Here is a 20,798-nt window from a genome sequence, read left to right as displayed (position 1 = left end):
TTTCAACCATCCTTTAAGTTTGTATCGTATATGAGTGAAGCATATTGTAATTTGTGAAACTACACTATTCTTTATGCCATTAATTTCTGACGCTATTCTAAAATTTCTGGTCTAAACATTTCATTAGTGGTACATGTAAATCAACATGTGAAGTTCTTTGATGATGCAGTGTAAGTCGGTTGGACTGGATGATCCTTTGGGTCTTTTCCAATCTTAGCGATTCTATGATTCTATGATTCATATTAGATATTAATAAAACTGCTCTGGCTTTGAAGATCTATAAATCATGCCTGACCATTTTGAAAATTTTTGAGTCTGAGTAAACAGACCAATATTCTGTTGCGTATGTTCCTGTTGCTATGTTCCTATCAAAATTATATATGTGTTAGCAATAGGTTCATAAAGCTTGATGTTACCCCTGATATGGTGTTTTGCAGAGGCAGCAGATGATGACCTGTAGAGCTCTCTGCCACATGTGATGACTATTAAGCCAAAATTTTTTTTAACTGCTGTCACAAATGCAGAAAAAGCAAACAACAACAACAAAATCAAAGTTATATAATTTTTGAAGTCTGTATGTTAGAGCAGAGAATGTTTTCTAACGTATACACTGTAAGTATTTCTGTGGGTGTACATAAGTCAATATTAATAGGAAAACATACATAAATCAGCAATAACACAACAGAGCTCTTCCACATCTTTTAAGCATTGCCATGGGTGTGTTAAGCGGTCATAGGTCTTTGCATTAAAACAGTACTTCACTGGGGTCATTTGAAACAAATGTGACATGCCATGTTTTGGAATAATTAAAATTTATATCATGCCATGAGCTCCTTGGGCCCTCAAGGGGTGCTTAAAGATCTGTCAACACTTTTGCTGACTTCCCTGCTCATTTCTTAACATGAATTTTTACTAATGTTGTTCTGCTGTGAAGTAGAACTGGTATGTGTATGAGCTGTTTAGCCACTCTGCTTTTGAAACTACTGAACTGACATGAGAAAAGGCAGGTGGTCAGGGAAAGAGTGTACAAACTGCAGAATGAAAAATTTAATAACTCATGAATGTGAAAGAAGGAAAGAGGAAGTTCAACGAGAAGGAAGAGGGTGGATGACTTCAACTTTCAAACAGACATTTTGGCTTTTTAATGTTACTCTATCTCTAAACTAAACAAGAAAGGAAAGGAATTATTTTCAAAACATTGGGTTTGGTCTTAAAAGTTGTAAGATAAATTTAATACATGAATAATTCTGGGTCACAACAATAAATAAAAAGCATAGAAAAGACTTGCATTACTGAAAGAGATGTGTTTCCAGTCTTCCTTAATATAACCATCACAGAAAATCAGGTTGTTTTCTTTAATACCTAAATATGATTTGAAGGGGCCTATTCTTAGGCAACTAGGTTTAAAAAAATATTCTGGGAAAGATAAGATTCATTCTGTCAGACTAGAGAGTGAAAAAAACAAGTATTCTGAGGGGAAATCTTTTTTAAAGCTTCAACAATAATTGAAACCAAAATGTAAATTCAGTTAATCTGAATTAATATATATGTGGTACACATTTAAGCTGTAAAGTTATCACAATCAAATAGGAATCACATATTTCTATATGAGAAGTTAAAATAGTACTGTGGGTGAATGCATGGCATATTTTACTCATTTGCGTGGGATGTTTTAGTGTCAGGAAAGCTGAATGATGTCAGGGAGTCTCACAGTTGCCCCTCCAAGGTATGAACAGCAAGAGAATAATAAAGGTTCCTGATAAGTCCTCTGGTATCAGTGACATCATACAAGTAATACCAACACTCAAGGAAAACTGAGGAGAACTCAGAAATTTTTATATAAAACTGTCCTGGTTTTATCAATATTCCATATCATAACATCATGCAACAGGCTATAGACTACTATAGCCTAGTGAGTTAATTTCAAGCAACTATTTTTGAATAATCAGACACCTTTCAGAAACTATCAGGCATGTTTTCTGGTATTTTATAAACACAAATGCACAAATGAATAATATTTATGTATAAAATTTAATGTCATTAAATGTGTAGATAAAAATAAAATAAATATTTTTTTAAATTATGCATGCAATTTGGAAACAGGAAACTGTTATATCGCTTGCAGTATATCAAGTCAACAGCTAAAAAAAAAACCAAGCAACCAAACAACAACAACAAAAAAACCCAACAACCCAACAAAAAAACCTTAACTCCGTATTACAAAGAACAAGGAAACAAAAGAAGAAATAAGTAAAAGAAATGTAGACATTGAGAAATAGAAACAAATGGAAAATAAAGAGGAATTAATTAACAGGAAGTTATGAAACATCATTTTCACTATATTCAGAAAAAAAAAATCACAGAGATGCAGGTTATAATAATTTCATGCATAAGCAAAAACAAAACCAAAACCAACCAAACAAACAAACAAAAAAAAAAACCTTCAGATATGAGTTTAATCCTTCCTATAAAAAGATGCATAGTTAAATAATATTTGTCTATATACATCAAGGCTTACAGTAGTACCCACGTTTTGAAAAAAATAACTTAAATACAGGACTTGGTAAATAATGTGGGCCTTTTCTCCCTTAACTCTACATGTGTGTCTCAGCATGACATCAAGTGAGAAGTGCTTTAAGGATATCTACAAGATTAGACTAAGAAAATATTCTTTAACCAATGTATTTTTTTGCTTTCAAAATGAGCTTTCACAAATTCATTTTGGAATTAGAATTAAAATTCTAAGTTTTCACTGCAACAGACAGTTGAGTACTTTCAGTGACTTCATTTTGAATAGCATGGAAAAAAAATATTTCACATTTTTTTCACATTTCATGTGTTATAATGACATATTAAATGGGAGAATAGAGTCACAGACCCAATTATCTTGTTTTCTGAAGTTATTTGTGTAGATGAATGCAGTTCTGGCATTTTAAAGTCTCACTGAAATCTAGGAGGAGGCTTTGAAATTTTCACTTTTTATTTTATCTTTCAGAGAAAACCATTGAATTAGTTTACATAATGTGTTACAAAGAAGATCTTATAGCTATAAGCAAAGCTATATCCACAAAGATGAACTGAACTTGTCTATATTAGATTCAGCTGGATATGAGTAAATTTAGTTGCTTAGGTTTCAAACAAATAGTCAAACAACTATTCAAACAAATAGTCCATGAAGTTTTCATTTTGTTAGCTTCCCAGTCTGAAAAGTACTTACTTTTCACAGTGTGTTCTATTTATTTAGAGTGATAAATCAACATGTTTCAATATTCCACTTAGGATATTGAATTTCAGACTGGACCATATCAGGAGCCTCATTTGTTAATTGTAGAATAGAAACTGAAACTAAGAAAAAATGTGCTGTTTTCATTAAAACAGAGATGATGATGTCTAGCAAGTAGAAGATTTCATTGCTAATTCCTCCTTTCTATGTTCTTTTCAATCCAGTAATGAATATAGCATCGGTAGGTAGGACTTTAAACACTGGGATTAGTGACTAGAAACTTTTTTTTTTTTTTCTTTTTCTCCCACGATATTGCATGCAGCAGACTCATGTTGCCTCTTGACTAATCACCATGTGACTCAGTTTTTCATACCCTTGAACAGTGATCTATAAAATGATGGAGAAAGGGACAACTGTACTGTTCAAGCTGTAAAACATGAGCTTAAATTCTTGTAAATTGTAATCAACAATAATTCCAAGTTTCCACTTTCTGAAGAAAAATACCTAAACAAGCAAACAAGAAAAAAAATTGTAAGCACAGTACATACAAGGGCTGCTCCAAAAGTAACGCCTTCTGTTTTATCATGTTGTTCCATGACATCAGAGGCAAATGGTGGTATGGCAATAGAGGTTGAACCTTCCCACCAGTATTCCATTAAATTTTGTTGCTGAGTAACAGATGATAGCAAAAGGACACTTTGACAAAATGACATCAGATATGGAAGTGTATAAGAAGCAAAAGTGTGTCACTGAATTCTTCCATGTAGAAAAAATAGCACCCATTTACTCTCATTGAGGCTTTATGGAGACCAAACAGTGAATGTTAGTACAGCGATGCAGTGGGTGCTGTGTTTCAGCAAGGACACTGTCATAAAACATATGAAACAGAGGGTCATCTCTACTGGTGCAGAACTTTATGAGTGCGACATGCAGACTCTTTTTCATTACTGACAGAAGTGCATGGCTAATGATGGTGTCTATGTTGAAAAATAATCTTTTGTAGCAGAGAACCTGCTCTATTAACTAATGTTATTATGTACTTTGGACCTGTTGTAGTTTCTATGGAAATAAATAGGAGACATTACTTTCGGAGAACTTTAGATATCTTCATATCCATCTCATACTATAGTTTGAAGAGTGATCCTACTCAGATAAATGTTTAACCAGAGGAAAGGTTCCCCTAAATGGACAGAGACATTAACTATGCTATTAAATGAAATATCAAATTTCCAAGTTCAGACTTCATGTTTATGCTAGCAGCTCACATGCTAACTTCAGTCCCTCTCAGTGACCTTTAAAACCTAGATAAACAGATTCTGTGTAGAGAATGCTTTAAAAGGTATCGTACATTTCTTCAGTACTAGAAATACTCCAGTGCATAATGATATTCAGATGCGTTTTCTATATTAAAGAGAATATTGTCAACTAGCATCTTCTATTTTTGCACAGAATAGTAGGAGCCAGATATTCAAACATGTATTTTATATATTTGCATTTGAAATATATATACAAATATGTAAAAATTAAAAATAATTAACGCCCTCAAATCAATAAACATTATCTTTAAATTATGTGGAAACTTTACAGCCTATATTAGCAGTAAATTTTAAAAGATTTTTGTATGCTGAATGCTGAAGTAAGCTAGGTAACTACATCAAGTTAGGTAACTTCATCAAGTTAGATAACCATGTAGTCGTGTAACTGCTGTGTTCACAAAGAAGAAAATATTTCACAAAAATATTTGAATTGAAATGTAGTGAAAAGATTAGAAGTCAGAGATTCCACTTATATGCAACCAAATATGACAGAAAAGCTTGTTAGGAAAGCAGGATATGCTCTTGACAATTTAGTGGCTTATTATTATTATTTAATGATACCATAAAACACATTAAATTTTATCTGAAATTCTTTTCATGTTTATTTTTCAGAATTTATTTCATGTGATAAATGCAAAAAGGAACAAAAAAGGATTATTTAAAATTAATTTCAGGCAGATCCAAGCTAATAGCTGTAATCATTTAGAAGAGTCATATACATATTAGCCATACACCATGTAATCCATCTTATTCTAATAGTGTATATTATATTGCTGCCTATGTTTTTATTTCTGTCATCACTGTTGCTTTAATATGGGATCAATAACAAATTTTAACATTTTTATTTTACACCTCATTTGTCCTCATATTTGCTAGTCCTAGTTCATGGGGAAGTACAATTACACATTAAATTGTGGGTTATACTGCTATTTTTCAACATGATTATTATGCAATTCAAATTAATTTCCTCATTTTCAGATTTAACAATGCCTTTATACTCATTTTTCCTTCCTTCAGCAGTGATGTGTAAGATTCACTTAGTGGCAACTTATTATATTATCTAAGGATAGTTTATTGTAATTATTATATAGATGCTTACAGTAAGGAAGTGAATGCTAAAGTGCAAAATCAATAGAATACAGAGACTGTAAATTCTATATGTCCTAAAATTTCAAAAATAATTTCAAAAATTTTCTCCTATCTAATTGCTTCTGTTCAGGTATTTATATCATTACATCATTTGATTTGATTTTGGTTATGAAGCATATACATGCATTTGACATCATTTTAATGAGACTAGTATAAAGTGTAGATAAAGTACATTGAAAACAGACAAAAAAGATACTCTATACTGCCCAACTGATTAAAAATGTAATTTTTTGACCAACAATATTAAGTAGACTGAGCATCTATTTCAGTAGTGTGCAGGATCGTTTCTACATATAAAGTAAATTTACAGTCTTGTTAGTCACTATTTTTTTTTTCTCTGGTGTTTTAACCTTCTATCTCTCTCATTTAAGAATCTGATTCACTTTTTATTAAAGTGAAGTCCTCTGAATCAGTGCAATGTATTCTACAATTGTTCAATAAATATAAAGACAAGTTTTGTTTGGGGATCAATTAAGTACTGTACATAATATACAAATTATCTGTACATATGTATAATAGACCTGATCATGTACCTACTGTAAACATTGGAAAGACTGCTGTTAATTTCAATGGCTTTTGATCATTATTATCTATATAGTATCAGAAAGCATCCTAATTACAGACGTTCTGAATTCTGATATTTCTTATACCTGAAAAGTCCTTTGCATACATCCTCATGCACTGCATGGTGGAACAGCCTCATATTATACTTTCACCTCTTCTTTCTACATGCAGTAAATAAGATGTATGGATTTGAGCAGGTTAACAGTGAAACAGTGAGTTACTTTGATAGTAGAAAGAGGTACACTTTTCACTGTCAACAGCAAAACCAACTTCCATGTCAACAAGATACATTAGTCTAATCATACAGGGTAAATGATGTGAATGTAGCCTGTCAGCAGACATTTGTACATGAAGTCATAAAAACACAGTTTTTTCCTGCTTATATAGCATCACCAATACAATACGTTGAAGAGAAAAGATTATACATAGCAAAACCTGATGAAGAAACAAAATTTAAGCTCATGTATTGAGCTTCTTTCTCTTCTTGGAAGTGTCATGTTGAACTGATAACTCTCATGTTTCAAAGTGAGACACAAATTTGTTTCCTGGCATAAAAGAAAATATTTTAGCTAAGCCTTCACAAATCTCTTTAAAAAATAAATATGTTAACAATATTAATAAATTGAGTGTTTCTTAATCAAACATCCTTTCTAATAGAGATATTTATTTGTGTATCATATTTTACTTAGGAAAAGAAAAAAATATCTTTGAAGTCATTATGGAAAAGCCTTAGTCCCTGAGAAAGTAGTAATTAAACATTACTTAAACATAGGATCTTTATGTTGAAGCAGGACACCAGACTGCCACTAGAGTTCGTCTGCAGTCTTTGGAGAATGCCAAAGATGTTTCTCAATCCTGGCTTTGCAGTAGGATGACCAAAGTATTGGGGAAAGCTATCTGCATTGAAAGTCAATTAAGAGTAAAATAGTTCCTGCAGTGTTAAGTTGCAGCAAGATGGCTTGAACACGTGCTCCTTTTCTGATACGAGCAATTGAGGCAAACTCACATGAGATCTGGTGAGATCTGCTTTCTATTCCACATTTACTTTAAATACAAAAGTTATGGTTCTGCACAGACGCAGAAAGACAGGTGTCCTCAGCAGACCATTTTGTTCTTCTGCAAATTCATAATACTATAAGAGCCTCAGGCACTTTATGGCATCTATCTATTCTTTGTTCTCATTTTAACTGCATGAAAAAAATGAAGAGCATACATGTAGAGACATTTAAATATATCTCATTGAGCTGATCAGATAACTATATAATTTAACAGTAAACCATTTGTATTCAACTCTGGAAAACAATTCTTATTTTTTATTATTTTTTTTAATACTGCATATGTATTTTGGATAAATCCTCCTTTTTCCTTCTTTTTTACTCAACTTTCTGTATGTTGTTCTAAAATCTTCAGCGTAACTGTGCTGCATTATGAACAATATTCGTTTTCTGTGGATAAAGCAATCACTCAAAGTATTAAAAATATTTCTCATTACATTGTTCATATATATTCATTGCTGTCTTCCTCATCAAAAACTTCTGTGATGTTATATTTGAATAGACATTTTGAGATGTTATATTTACTCATTAATTCCCTATACCTGATCTTGTCTACTTAGCAGAAAATGTGCAGTATTTGCCTTCTTTAATTATGTGCTTTATAATATATTTTCACTTATTTTCCTGTGAAGAAGAGATTCTGGAGAAAGACATGCAGTGGATGATTGTCTTCATTTTTCTGCATGCAGCTGAAAACACACTGATGTGTTCACATGTAAGAATCTAGATCAGACATGTCCAACCCATGGCCCAGCACAGGACATCTAGATGTGTGCCTCAGCTGCAGACAAGCAGCATACCGTACATATGGAATTGCTTGAAGCACCTGGGGAGCTGGCAGATTTGTTGCAGGGTTTTTCATCCCTACCTAGCTGTTGATAACTGAACTCTTCTGACTCTATCAAGAGAGAGGTTATTTGTCTCTGTGTCTTGAAGGCAGTCCTTAGACATACTTTGACAATAAAACATTTTTTTTTCTTTTTTCTTTCCTAATAGATTAAACAATTGGTGCAAAGTATATTCATTTTAATCTTGCTAAGATAATCAGGTTCTAGAATTGACAGAAACTTACACAAAATAAGGGAAAAAAAAGATAAGCAAAATCTAAGAGAACACAAATAAGAAATAAAGCTTCAGGTCACTTTTACATAATTTCATTGAACATCTTGACAAATTTAGTTTAAATGGAGAGCTATTTTTGCTTATTTCCCCTGTCAATGAGAGGCAATTGCTGACGACGTGCTTATAAACCTACAAAATATATCAACAAGGGTTTTTTTGTGTGTGTGTGTGTATGTGCATTTGTTGGTGGTGGTGTTTTTAATGGAAATTATTCAATCCCCTTACTCTGGTCTCTTTATAATGCTTAGTTTTACCAGTGTTTTCCTCAACACTTGACTATTCTAAGGAATGCTGAAGTGGTACTGCCCTTCTTGTCCATTCCTGAAGAAGAAATAGGGCACTGTTTCAAAGGACACTATTTCAGGCTGTTTCTTCCATCTGATCTTCCCTCCACAGTTTTACATGTCTCCTCACCAAATTTAAATTTTATTTGTGCACAAACTCCAGTGTACCAGTAAATATCCATATATTACATTTTTACTCCTCTTTTGTCTTATCTCACTTTTTGATACACATCTTCCAGTTTTCCAACTGAATGAATATATCTCAGACCTAGACAAACACACATACACACAAAAAAAGAAATTTCACACCCTTTCCCTCCTAGATGTCTCTCACTCAATGTTTTTATTTCTTTCTGTGTTGGAAATTTGGAATAGGGAAGTGTTATAAATTCACTAAAATTCGGAAAAGGCAGAGTATCATAACTGTTCAGAAAGGATGATATAAATACGCATCAGCAGATTAAAAAAAAAACAGTTTGATTTAGATGCCTTGTCTTAATTAAAATTAAAATATTCATAAGAAAATATGAAGTTAAGACACAGAAAAAATCAGTCACGTGTACCATGAACTCAGCAAATTACAGAACTAATTTGAAGGGGAATACAGTACATATGAGAAGAGAACTCACTATTTCCAGTGGAGTAAAAAAATGATATTGTTTTTAAGGGAAAAAAAATATGTGCTTAGTCAGTTGATTTCCATTCCTGGAACTCTTCATAAATTTGAATGGAGACAAACATACAAGTTTCAGCTAGCTGGAAAAAGATTGTGTTATCAGCAGTTACTAATATTTATTTGATATAGTTCAAATTTCTCCTGCGAACAAATTAAGTTAATTACATTTGTAAATACTATGGACAGTCCAAAAATAAATGATGACATCTGAAAAGATTAATCTTAAGTGGAAGGTGGCATATTTATTACAAGTATATAAAATTTGCATATAAATTGTGCCAGATTAGACCTATTCTTACTGAAGTATTAGCAGATAGTAGGTTGAGCGTATTAGAAGATTTTCGCCTTACATAAACACACAAAAAAAATCTCTAATAATCTGATAATGTGATAGCTCTGATCATTTTTTTCGTGGTGCAAATGTCCAGACAACAGCAATATTATGGCAATCGTTCTGAGCTAAGTATTCTTTAGTACACTGAATATAAAATGGAATAAAATTTCTTGTATTATCTATAAGAAACAGTACGTAGGTACCTAACCCCAAACGTGAAAATGTTCTGACAACAGGAAATGTATCTGCAGGCTTTTTCACTCCACTGTTTTGATAATTTGAAGCTCTGCATCCAGTAATGAGAGCAGAGCATGCTAACTATTTGCTGCTTACAGAAAAAGCAGCAAAACCATACGGAGTTAAAAAAAATAATAATTTAATTTTTTTCATTATAGTTATTTCATGAAAAGATCTGGAAATAAGTCTACTTGCTTAAATATGTCCAGCTGAAATATATTCTCATTACTAAAAATAGGGGAAAAAAAAAAAAAAAAAAGCTTCTTTAAAGAAAAGCTTTATTTTTGACCCATAAATAAATACCACAGATTTAAGAACAACACATAGAGCATTCTTCTTGTGTTGTAGGAAATTTGAAAATGAATCTCTACTTGAGTAGAGATACCTCTTAGCAGAGGTATTTTTTAAAAAACAACAAAAAAGTTGTTCAATTACTTGATGCAAATGTAAATATAAATGAAGATATTAAAAATATTACAATGTGTTGCAATTTTCAGAAAGAGATTTGATTTGATTGAGAAAAGTTTTGCATGGATTTTCCTGGAAACCAACATACTTATTGATATATTCAATATTCATATTCAACTATAAAGTTTCCACAGCCTTACCATGAAGCTTACTAAAGAGAGGCATCAAGTAACCAGAAAGACACAGATATTATTTGACTTTTAAAGCAATAATTCTATAAAAAATTTAGCTTTCATATTATTATGGTAATTTCAATTTTGACACCTGTAATAAAATATCGGTTCAAGCACAAATGTAAATAACTTATTTAAAAAGTAATAATTATAACTATAGAATAATTTAAGAATAAATATTAGCTAAATAATTGCATTTTTCATTTTGCTGAGTTTTCAGTTTTGCAATTACCAGGAATGAGAAAGAAGAAACAGAAAATGTGAAGGAAGAATGAGAAGGACAGGAGTACTTTTTTGCTTACTTGCTTACAAAGAAACATTGCTTAACTCCTAATTAAAACATCTAGAAACTCATGTTTCTTCTTGACAGTCTTTTCTGTCTAAAAATAAATAAATAACCAACCAACCAACCAAATAAATAAATAAATCTACCTGTATTAAGTGCTTTTGGCTGTGCTTTTTTTTTTTTTTCATTTTTTTTTTCTTTTTATATTTTCTATTTCTTTCTTATTTTCTCTGTGGTAAACACAGTCAAATAAAATACTTGCCTTTAAAATAATCTCTCATTGACATATGTTTTCAGTTGCATAGGGTGATTAAAATTCATGTTCTGCCTGCATGATGTTTCTTACAAGATCAAGGTATTAACTTGTGGACATAGGCAGGAGAATATACACGATCATACTGAGCCTCTGTTCTAAAAACTTGCAGTGCTGTTTCACTGAGGATGTAAAACATATTTTACTTTTTATTAAGATAATAAAAAAGATTAAGCCACATTGCAGATTAATCGGCAGTATAATTTATAATCTGATTTTAAAATGAAACTCTTTGATTACCTGAATTCAAAAATCATTCTGAAAGCATAATTTTCTCTTTCATTTGCAGATTTGTTAAACCAAAAATAAATACCTCTTTGTGTTAAAGCTTTTGTTCAGCAGTGAGACATATGCTTAGTTTTAGCCCGGGGAAAAAGTTTTCCAGGACAAAATCTGACTGTTAGAAAAGAGCAATGACTATTATCTTGTGGAAACTTTGAAATCAATATTAAATGTTAGACATCTACATATACTAAATTACCCAAACTCTAAAATTATCACTTTTATTTAGAAGCACCCTATTGTTTCAAATACACTTACTACAAAGTGAAGTACATGTGTCCAATAAAAGTGAAATCCTACTTTTGCTAGTAACTCCTTTGCTTCATTTATTCATGACTAGTGTGGTACCTTGAGAGAACTACTTTATTTATTTATAAGAATCAACATGGCTGCTTTACTTGGTATACCACGAGTCCACATGAAGAAGTTCTAACATCTCTTTGAAGAGCTGGCCAGCCATTCCACAGTATTTCAGACCACTGTATCAAGCAATTCATAGTAAGAGAATTACTTGCTCATTGCATCTAGAGAGATCTAAAGAACAGCAATAGATACATATATAAGATAGGTAGGTAGTGAGACACTGTCTTGTAAATTCTCAGATCTTATGGTTAAGTTTGCAACACTGTAGAAACTTCACACTGTATACTCATGGTGAATTAATAAGAATCATTACCTTCCTTCTACACCCTTTCCTTTCACCCTCCTCCCTGTTTCTTGTGCTACAAATCCTACTCATTTGGTAAAAACCTTCCAAAATTCTATATTCTATAACATTGTTTCTCATTCTCAAACACAACAATATAAGCAAATACTTGAAATGTTTATCTTTGTATAGATAGCTAAAAATTCCTTGTTAATAATTTTATTTATTTATTTATTTGTTTATTTTGGTTGGTTGGTTGGTTAATAAATGGTTAGAAAAGTGCAGGTGATTTGAACAGGCAACTGTAACTGCTTGTCTTCTGATCCCTAATTTCTGTGATATAATAAGGCATGTCACAGACTGAATGCATTCATTATTTCTAACTGGAAAATTCATGATATGTCAAAAAATATTGATGAGACCCTGCTTTCCAGTCAAGTAAAACAACTATTTCTTTACTTGAACAAATTTAGGAACTGATTCTGAATACATGGAATTAAATAAGATCCACTCTGTTGGATTCACTATATTTCATGAAGATGGTGAATGAATGAGATTCATTCCAGCTTGTATTTCAGTATTTTCTTATAAGGAGAATATTCATTTGCCTCTATAAGAATACTGAAGTTCAAAATAAACAGTTTGAAATGTCACACAGTATACACATTTGAAAGGATTCAGAATAAACATAGAGTCTTGCTCTCAAAATCACAATTTTTTCAGGAGTTTTTCTGATATTTAAATTTATCTACTCTTTTTTCTATCTGAAATAGTTTCTGTTGAAAACAAATTTTGTAAGGTTTCACCTCTCTGGTGGTAATGACTTTTTTATACATACCTCTAAAACTATTTCCAAACAGATAAAGCAGCGTATAAAAATATTAAGTACTGTTATATTACGCTACAAGTACGCAGAAAAATATGTAAGAGATAAGATACAGTGCACTGAAATATGACAAATCTAGCTTATATACGGATAGAGTTTGGAAAAGAAAGTGTAGAAGTAATTCAACAGAATATTCAATATACCTCAGCTTGAAAAATTATTTAGTATAACTAATAATTCACTAGGAATATTAGGTAATACTTTAATAGAACGGAAAAAAAAAAAATTTAAAAAAAAATCCTGCAGTCAGAAAAAAAAAAAACAACATTATAAATACTATATAAATAACACTGAACATGAAAAGCCATCTTTTTCAAACTTGACTGCTTAATGTTACAGTTTTCAGTGTCTATTTGTGACTGGAACTTAATATTCAAAAGCATTCAATCTCTCCAGATGAAGGCAGTTTCAGTGAAAGTAAAAGAAACTGATTTTTTTTTTTTCTTTTGAGGGTTATTTTCATGCATGTAGTTTAATTTAACACAAAATTCTAACCTTTCTTTTATATGGCTAGTCACTGATTGATTTAGCATAGTGTTAGACACTTACACTTAAGATCTCACCCATACTAACGGTCTTTGTTAATACCTCTCACTTTACATTGACCACAGAAATAATTCTAAATGTTTCTATTTTTACTTTAGATGCATTAGATAGCTGCCATAATTTATTAGCCATTAGAACACAGCCCAAGGGTTTTTAAAAGTTGTCTAGGGTCTTTCACTTACTTTAATACCTCATGATGAATTTTAAAACTACATACACTTCTAAGATTTTTTTTTTTCTCTAGCTGGCTTGTATATTTCTTCAAAGAAAAAATAAATATTTTTGAGATCTCATTCTTTTATTGCTGTTAGAGAAATGTAAGTTTTAAATAAAGACTTTAAATAGAGAAAGTAGTTTTAAATAATGTTATTCATTTTTATTTTCTTTTTTATATTGTGTGTGTGTCTGTGTATGTGTAAAAGACGTGCCTTGGTGAACTAATAGGGAGAGTGTTACTGTTGCTTTTTAGAAGCTTTCAAATCCTGTGTTCTATAGGTTGAAAGACTCAAAAGAAGAAGATAACTGAAATTCTTATATAATTTAGGCTACCTGAGTAGGAATGAAAAGTCCTGTATGCAGTTTAGCTGAAAGCAAAAATATAATTCACTAAAAAAGAAGACAAAAATAAGAAGCAGTGTAACTTTCTAACTGAATAAGATAAGATCTGTGTAGGAATCTTGAATAAACTGGTATTAGTGTTGCTGATCAACTTTGTCTTTCTCATTCATTTCCCCTAATAGAGATGTCAGCAACATTTTACGAGTCTTAGAACATGGTATCTGGTCTACAGCTGTCTCCCTAGAGGGTTCTTAAATCTCCTATGTCACATTTACCATCTCCATACAGTTTTCTCAGATACCTTACGATATCTTAAGTGATGCTAGATATATACATTACAAAATTACTACATTGTTTGCACAGAATACATGAAATTTTTGATTTACAAGACCTACAGGAGCATAGTTTTAATATGACCAAACCAACCAACAAATCAAAATTAGTTATGTCTTGTGAATGCTGATTAATAGGAAAGACCATAAATAGACAAACATCAATTTGACTATTAGAGAGTCTCATAATCTTTGATTCGAACATCATTTTGCAGAAATATATTTTGAAGTAAAATCAGGTTATGATCATTTATATATGGGTGTGTGGGTGATATATTAAAGGCATATTAAAAAGACTTACATAGTGTTCAGTAGAAAGAAAGTGGTTACAAGAGGAGAAAAGTCTTCCACGTATCTGGCAATTCATGAAGGATCCTTTTTTTTTTTTTTTTTTTTTTGTGTGTGTGTGTGTGTGTGTGTGTGGTTTTATTTATTTACTTATGTATTTATTTGTAATACTAGTTATAACACTACATATTTACCTTTTTCCTATTAAGACTTGAGGTCGTTTTTATTTTTAGTCTTGGCTATGCATGTAGTCTGAAAGTTTAGAAACAGCACAACCTTGGAGCACAAAACAAGTATTTCTATTTTATAAGGCGGCTACAGGTTTACACCATGACTAATGCATTAATAAATGCATTATTGTCATAATTTCTGTTGAACTGAGAAGGTAAAATTATTCCTTCATATTTGGAAGATTTATCTACATATTGTAATTGATTTTCCATGTGATGATTTTAAAATACTGGAAAATTACTAAAATACTACAGTCAATTTAAGCAGTTTTCCCAAGACATATTCAATCATTTAGAAGTAGCTCGGTACATTAATTAGACAATAAATTCAAACTTGTTAGATAATGAAATGAAAAAAAAAAAGTTAATGAATGTTTTTTCACCATTCTGTTGGGCAAATCAGTGAAATTTAGTAACACAGTGAACTTGATGAGCAAGAGATTGTGGTGTTGAACATGATAGTCATGTACAATATCTAGTTTGAAGTATTATATTATTACAGAAATGATTAAAACTTGATTAATTAATTGTGTTCATATGCCTTATTTATAAGGAATCAGAGTCAATTAGGAATGAAAACTTGATCTGTTTTTGTTTGTCACACACAGGCTGCCTAATGTAGTGAAAAATAAAACATGAAATTCCTCATTCTGCTTCACCCTACTCAGACTTCTCTTCAAATAAGAATTCTCTTCCAATACCGACTTTGGGAAGTTGATTTTTTTTCTTTTTCCTAAATCATTTTCTATGAATTATGAATGGATTTTATGTAGTACAGCCTTTTACAAGAGAGACAGAAGCCAGATGACAATGTTTATTAGATTTAAAATCATTACTGATGGTTCTGAAACTAAGTAACTTAGGTCGATCCTTTCTCACTTTAACATTGCTTTCTTTATTTTTTAAATCAGATAACAGGCCATATAGTTAATTACTATAAATCCATAAATAATTCTATTGACTTTAAGTTGAAAATGAACTTCACACTTTGCTTCTGAACCATGCAGAGGAACTTTCTAATAAGTTTTGACTCCTCAACAGTCTGTGCTCTCATCTTTCAAGATCTCCAATAAACCTTCTCATAGATTCAAAATTATTTTCAAGAGGAAAGCATATTTTTTGCCTTGTAATTTTATGTAATAATATGCAACTTTGTAAAATAAATGCAATATTAATGGAGTTATTCCTGAGATAGGAAACTACTATACATATTTTCATACTATCATTTACATTCTTAATGTCCACAAGAGATTAAGAGCTAAAACTTCAAAAACAAAGCAAAACAAAACCCGAAAACAACAACAACAACAACAAAACAGGCAAACAAACAAACAAACAAACAAAAAACAAGGCATAATATTGGGACCAAATATGTCTGTGTTCAGTAAGAGGGTGCCTTTGGGTTCTGGGAGCTCAGTGGGGGGGCAGTGTTTTCTGGATGTGCTGACAGTTGAGCACGGATAGGAGGCAGAGACAAGACACTAAATCCTCTGTTCTACAAGATCAATTAAACTATGCCATTTTACAGCAAAGGAGTATGAAAACCTAAGTGTGGAATTAATTTGAGGAAATGCAGCTGTCTATAGTTACAGATATATTTAGACAAGGTGCCCTAGATTCTTGCTAGAGTCAATGGCAAGAACTAAAACTTTTAAAACATGTTTTATTTCTTTCTAAATATGGACAGGGTTTATTTTAAGATTAAGATTTCCAAAAATAGTTGTCCCAAGATGAATAAAGTATCTAAGTTCCAGATACATTTAGTGAAGAACTTTATTTTTGCTAACACGTAAATGACCACTGGAAATGCCTTGGAGTATCTCAGACATCCAGGACACCAATGGGGCTCAGAACTTACTAAAGATTTTCGTTCTTCTAGAGTGTCAAATACAGGTCAGATTTGATATGTCTGGAAACAAAAATGATGTTTTATAATGAAATTTGTGTTAAACGTCTATTTAAATTGAGTTGCATCTTTTCCTATTCTCCACTGACTGTAATCATTAGCCCTTCACTGACTTTAATGAGAGTTTAAAGAACAAATTCACATCCATATGTCAATATTTAGTCGCATAAATTCAATGTCTTAGTCTGCAGTTGATCTGTTCTTGGCATTCCAAAATGCTGTGTTGAGACTTCAAAGTTCACACTAAGATCTCCAGTCATTATGCAGAAAGCTAAAGGTGCCTAGCTTGGTAGGAGGAAAATGTGAAAAAGCAGCAGAATGAATCTCCTAATACTCACTTTCAGAACTTAATGACAAACAAGCAAAAAAAAACACCTTAATAGAGACATCTACTAATCTGATGTGACAGATATAATCTACAGTCTAAGAAAACCTGTTCATAGCTGATTTCTGGAAACAGATCTTTCGTCATAATCTGCGTATCACAGAAAAACAAACAAACAAACAAAAAACACATATATGGTCTATCTGACTTTTAAATTGTGTCAGTCGTGGTTATAGTGATATCTGTGCATTATAGATTCTACCTAAAATAGACTCATTCTACACATTTAGAGACTGGAGAAGTTTATGGTTGATAATTTCCAGTTACTTCTAACTGTTCAGCCAAGTTTTCTGAGAAGTAAGGAGTTGGAGCTTAGCTATTTCAGTTTTCACCTTCATTCACTGATTCATATATTTTGTTTATTTGGATTTAATTTAGTAAAGTAAGCAAGATTTTCCCCTATTAATCTAGGACAATATTACATAAATTATTACATTATTATAATAATTTATTACATAAATTATCTGTTAATTATTCTCCTGAAGACACAAATGGGGCATTCTTGCAGAAATAACAATAAAATAAAAGACCTTTCAAAAAAAAGCCTCATTTTATTGTTGTTGTTGTGATTTTCTTTTACAAGCAAATATATATCTGTCTATATCTTCAGGTTGCAATGAAGATCAATAGCATGAATCTGCAATATTTTATTTTGATCATAGTAAGTTGTGATTTGGCAAGACAAAAAATATATATATATATATCTTAATATTTGAAGAACAGTCCTTGTCTACCTTCTTTTATGTATATATTCTTATTTTTAATTAAAGATTCCATCCTGAGTAAGTTATTCATTAGTGTCTGATTCATCATGCTTAACTTTAGCAATATAAAAGTTAAATAGCTTAGCTGTGATTTAGTTTACTCAACTTTAAGAGCTGCAGTTTGGTTACAGACTGAGATGTTTAAATTCTTGTGCTCACCATACAACTGTTACAATTCAGCCAGGGAACACTTAAGATGCCTTAGTATAATCAACTACAGCATTTAATGTATTATAAAGCATCTTACCTGGAATCCAGTTGTCATTTCAGAAAAGAAAATATTTTAAGCCTGTGCAGGTACCTCAGGTATTCTAGGATTCCTTAAAGACTACAGAGTATCTAAACATAGTTACAGCAATTTAAATTAATCCTGCTAAGCAATTCTAGCAATTTTAGTATAAATATTAGGCCACATGACAAACTAAATTAATTCTTTTTTGTTGTTGTTGTTGTTGTTGTTTTGTTTTTTCTTTGGTTTTTTAAACTTTCAATGAAACACAAATTTTGTCAATATTTTCTTATCCTCTTATCTTACCAGTCAGGCAATGTCAGGCAAAGTCAAAATCAGGGGCATCAGAGGCAGTTCAAGATATCCCATAGTACATATGAAAAGGAAATATGTACTCAAATACCAGCGAGACTGAAGTAAAAATGAAATAAACAAACAAAACCCATAAAAACTAGCAAAAAAACCTCCCCAAATTTTAAGAACATTAGTGAATATCTGGGTCAAATGCCGAACCCACAATAGATAAACTAGGTACACACATCTAGGAGGATGTGGTGAGATTGTCTAGGCAAACTCAGTGCACACAAATCCATCAGCCCTGAAGGGATGCACTCATGAGTGCTGAGGAAGCTGGCAGAAGTTTTTGTTGAACAATCCTCTATCATCTATGAAAGGTCATGGAGAACAGGAGAGTTTCTCAAAGACTGGAGAACAAAGTCACTCTGGCCTTCAAAAAGGGCAAGAAGGGGGACCCTGGAAACTACAGGTCAGTCTGGCTTACCTCTGTCACTGGGAAGTTGATGGAAAAACTTATTTTGGATGTCATCTCCAAGCAAGTGGAAGAAAAGAATATCAAGAGTAGTCAGCATGGACTCACCAAGGGGAAATCTGGTAGCCTTCCATGCTGTTGTGAATAGCTGGGTAGATGAGGGGAAAGGAGTGAATGTTGTGTACTTTGACTTCAACTATGCTTTTGACACTGTCAAATAACTTCCTAGGTAAGCTTAGGAAATGAGAGGTAGAGGACTGGACAGGGAGGTGGATTGAGAACTAGCTGAGCAGGAGAGCTCAGAAGGTCGTGATCAGTGGTGCAGAGTCTTGTTGGTGCTCCCAAGAGGTCAGTATTGGGTCTGATCTTTTTCAACATCTTCATCAGTGACTTTGATGAAGGGATTTACCACACCTTCAGCAAGTCTGTTGATGATACAAAGCTGGGAGGAGTGGCTGACATACCAGAAAAATATGCTTCTTTTCACCAAGACCTGGACAGGCTGGAGAGTTTGGTGGAGAGGAAGCTTGTGAGGTCCCACAAGGGCAAGTGTAGCATTCTACACCTAGGGATGAATTAATGCATGTATCAGTACGGGTTAAAAGCTGATCTGCTGGAAAGGAGCTTTGCAGAGAATGATCTAGATGTTGTGGTAGAAAACAGGTTGACTGTGAGCCAGCAGAGTGCCCTTCTCATCAAAAAGCTAATGCTTTCCTGAAGTGCATTAAAAAGAGCATAGCCAGCAGGTCATGGGATGTTCTCCTTCCCCCCTACTCTGCCCTGCTGAAGCCACATCAGGAGTACTGTGTCCAGTACTCAGGGCTCCCAGATCAAGAGAAGAGAGGGAACTACTGGAGAGAATCCAGCAGAGGGCTGCAGAGATTATTAGGGGCCCAAAGTGTCTCCCTTATACGGAAAGGCTGAGAGATTTGTGACTGTTCAGCCTTGACAAGAGACTGAGGGATCATCTTATCAATGCATTCAAAAAAAATTAAAGGAGTCAAGAGAATGAGACCAGGATCTTTTTGGTGCCACACAGTGACAGGAAAAGAGGCAATAGGAAAAAGTGGAATACAGGAAGTTCCACCTGAACATGAGAAAGAAATTATTTACCTTGTAGTTGACAGAACACTCTAACAGGCTGCCCAGAGAGGTTGTGGAGACTCCTCTGGTGATATTCAAAACCTGCCAGGATGCTCTCTCGTGTAACCCACATGAGGAAACCTACTTTAGCAGAGGAGGTGGACTAAATGATCTTCAGAGGTCCCTTTGAACTCCTACAATTCTCTGAGTCTGTGAAAATCCGAGGCTCAAAGTCCAAATACAAACTGGCTTGTGTCCAGATTGCTGAAGGCTAGTTTGCTCTGGAGGAATTGTGTGCTTTTGTGCTCCAGTGCTTGTGTTCACTTAAGTAGTCAACTATTAATTTAGCAGGCTGGAGTATCTCATTAAAATCAAAGAAGAATGGAATACTCAGTCCAATACAAAAGAATTTACATGACAATTATATTTTTAAGTTTTCTTTCCTCCGCTGCTGTTTGACAATTTGGTCCTGCATGGAAAATTGAGACTGATTCCATGTCAATCAAGGCAGAGCAGAGATCTGCAACTGATATTATTCTCTGTGCAGGAACAGTTGATTTGAAATTATTTTGCAAACTCCAGCTTTTGAAAGAAAATCTGCTAATTGAGTGAAAACTTCAGGTACATATTTGTGGATGTCATTTAGTCTAGAAAATATATGTTTTGATTAAACATACATGTTGATAATTTCCAC

At 32.5% G+C, this 20,798-nt stretch overlaps 1 long non-coding RNA gene across 1 annotated transcript; it reads right to left on the bottom strand.

Moving 5' to 3' along the window:
- Positions 1-3,783: 3,783 nt before the first annotated feature.
- LOC121106844 lies at positions 3,784-20,310 on the bottom strand. Its single transcript, XR_005840012.2, has 2 exons — positions 20,135-20,310; positions 3,784-19,586 (listed from the first exon to the last, which is right to left on the bottom strand). It is a non-coding gene; the product is annotated as an uncharacterized LOC121106844 (long non-coding RNA).
- Between the last annotated feature and the right edge of the window lie 488 nt (positions 20,311-20,798).

Source organism: Gallus gallus, chromosome 1, assembly GCF_016699485.2.
Source record: "Gallus gallus isolate bGalGal1 chromosome 1, bGalGal1.mat.broiler.GRCg7b, whole genome shotgun sequence".
Taxonomy (NCBI): Eukaryota; Metazoa; Chordata; class Aves; order Galliformes; family Phasianidae; genus Gallus; species Gallus gallus.
Note: the sequence above shows the minus strand (reverse complement) of the source record. Positions and strands in the feature narration are given on the sequence as shown.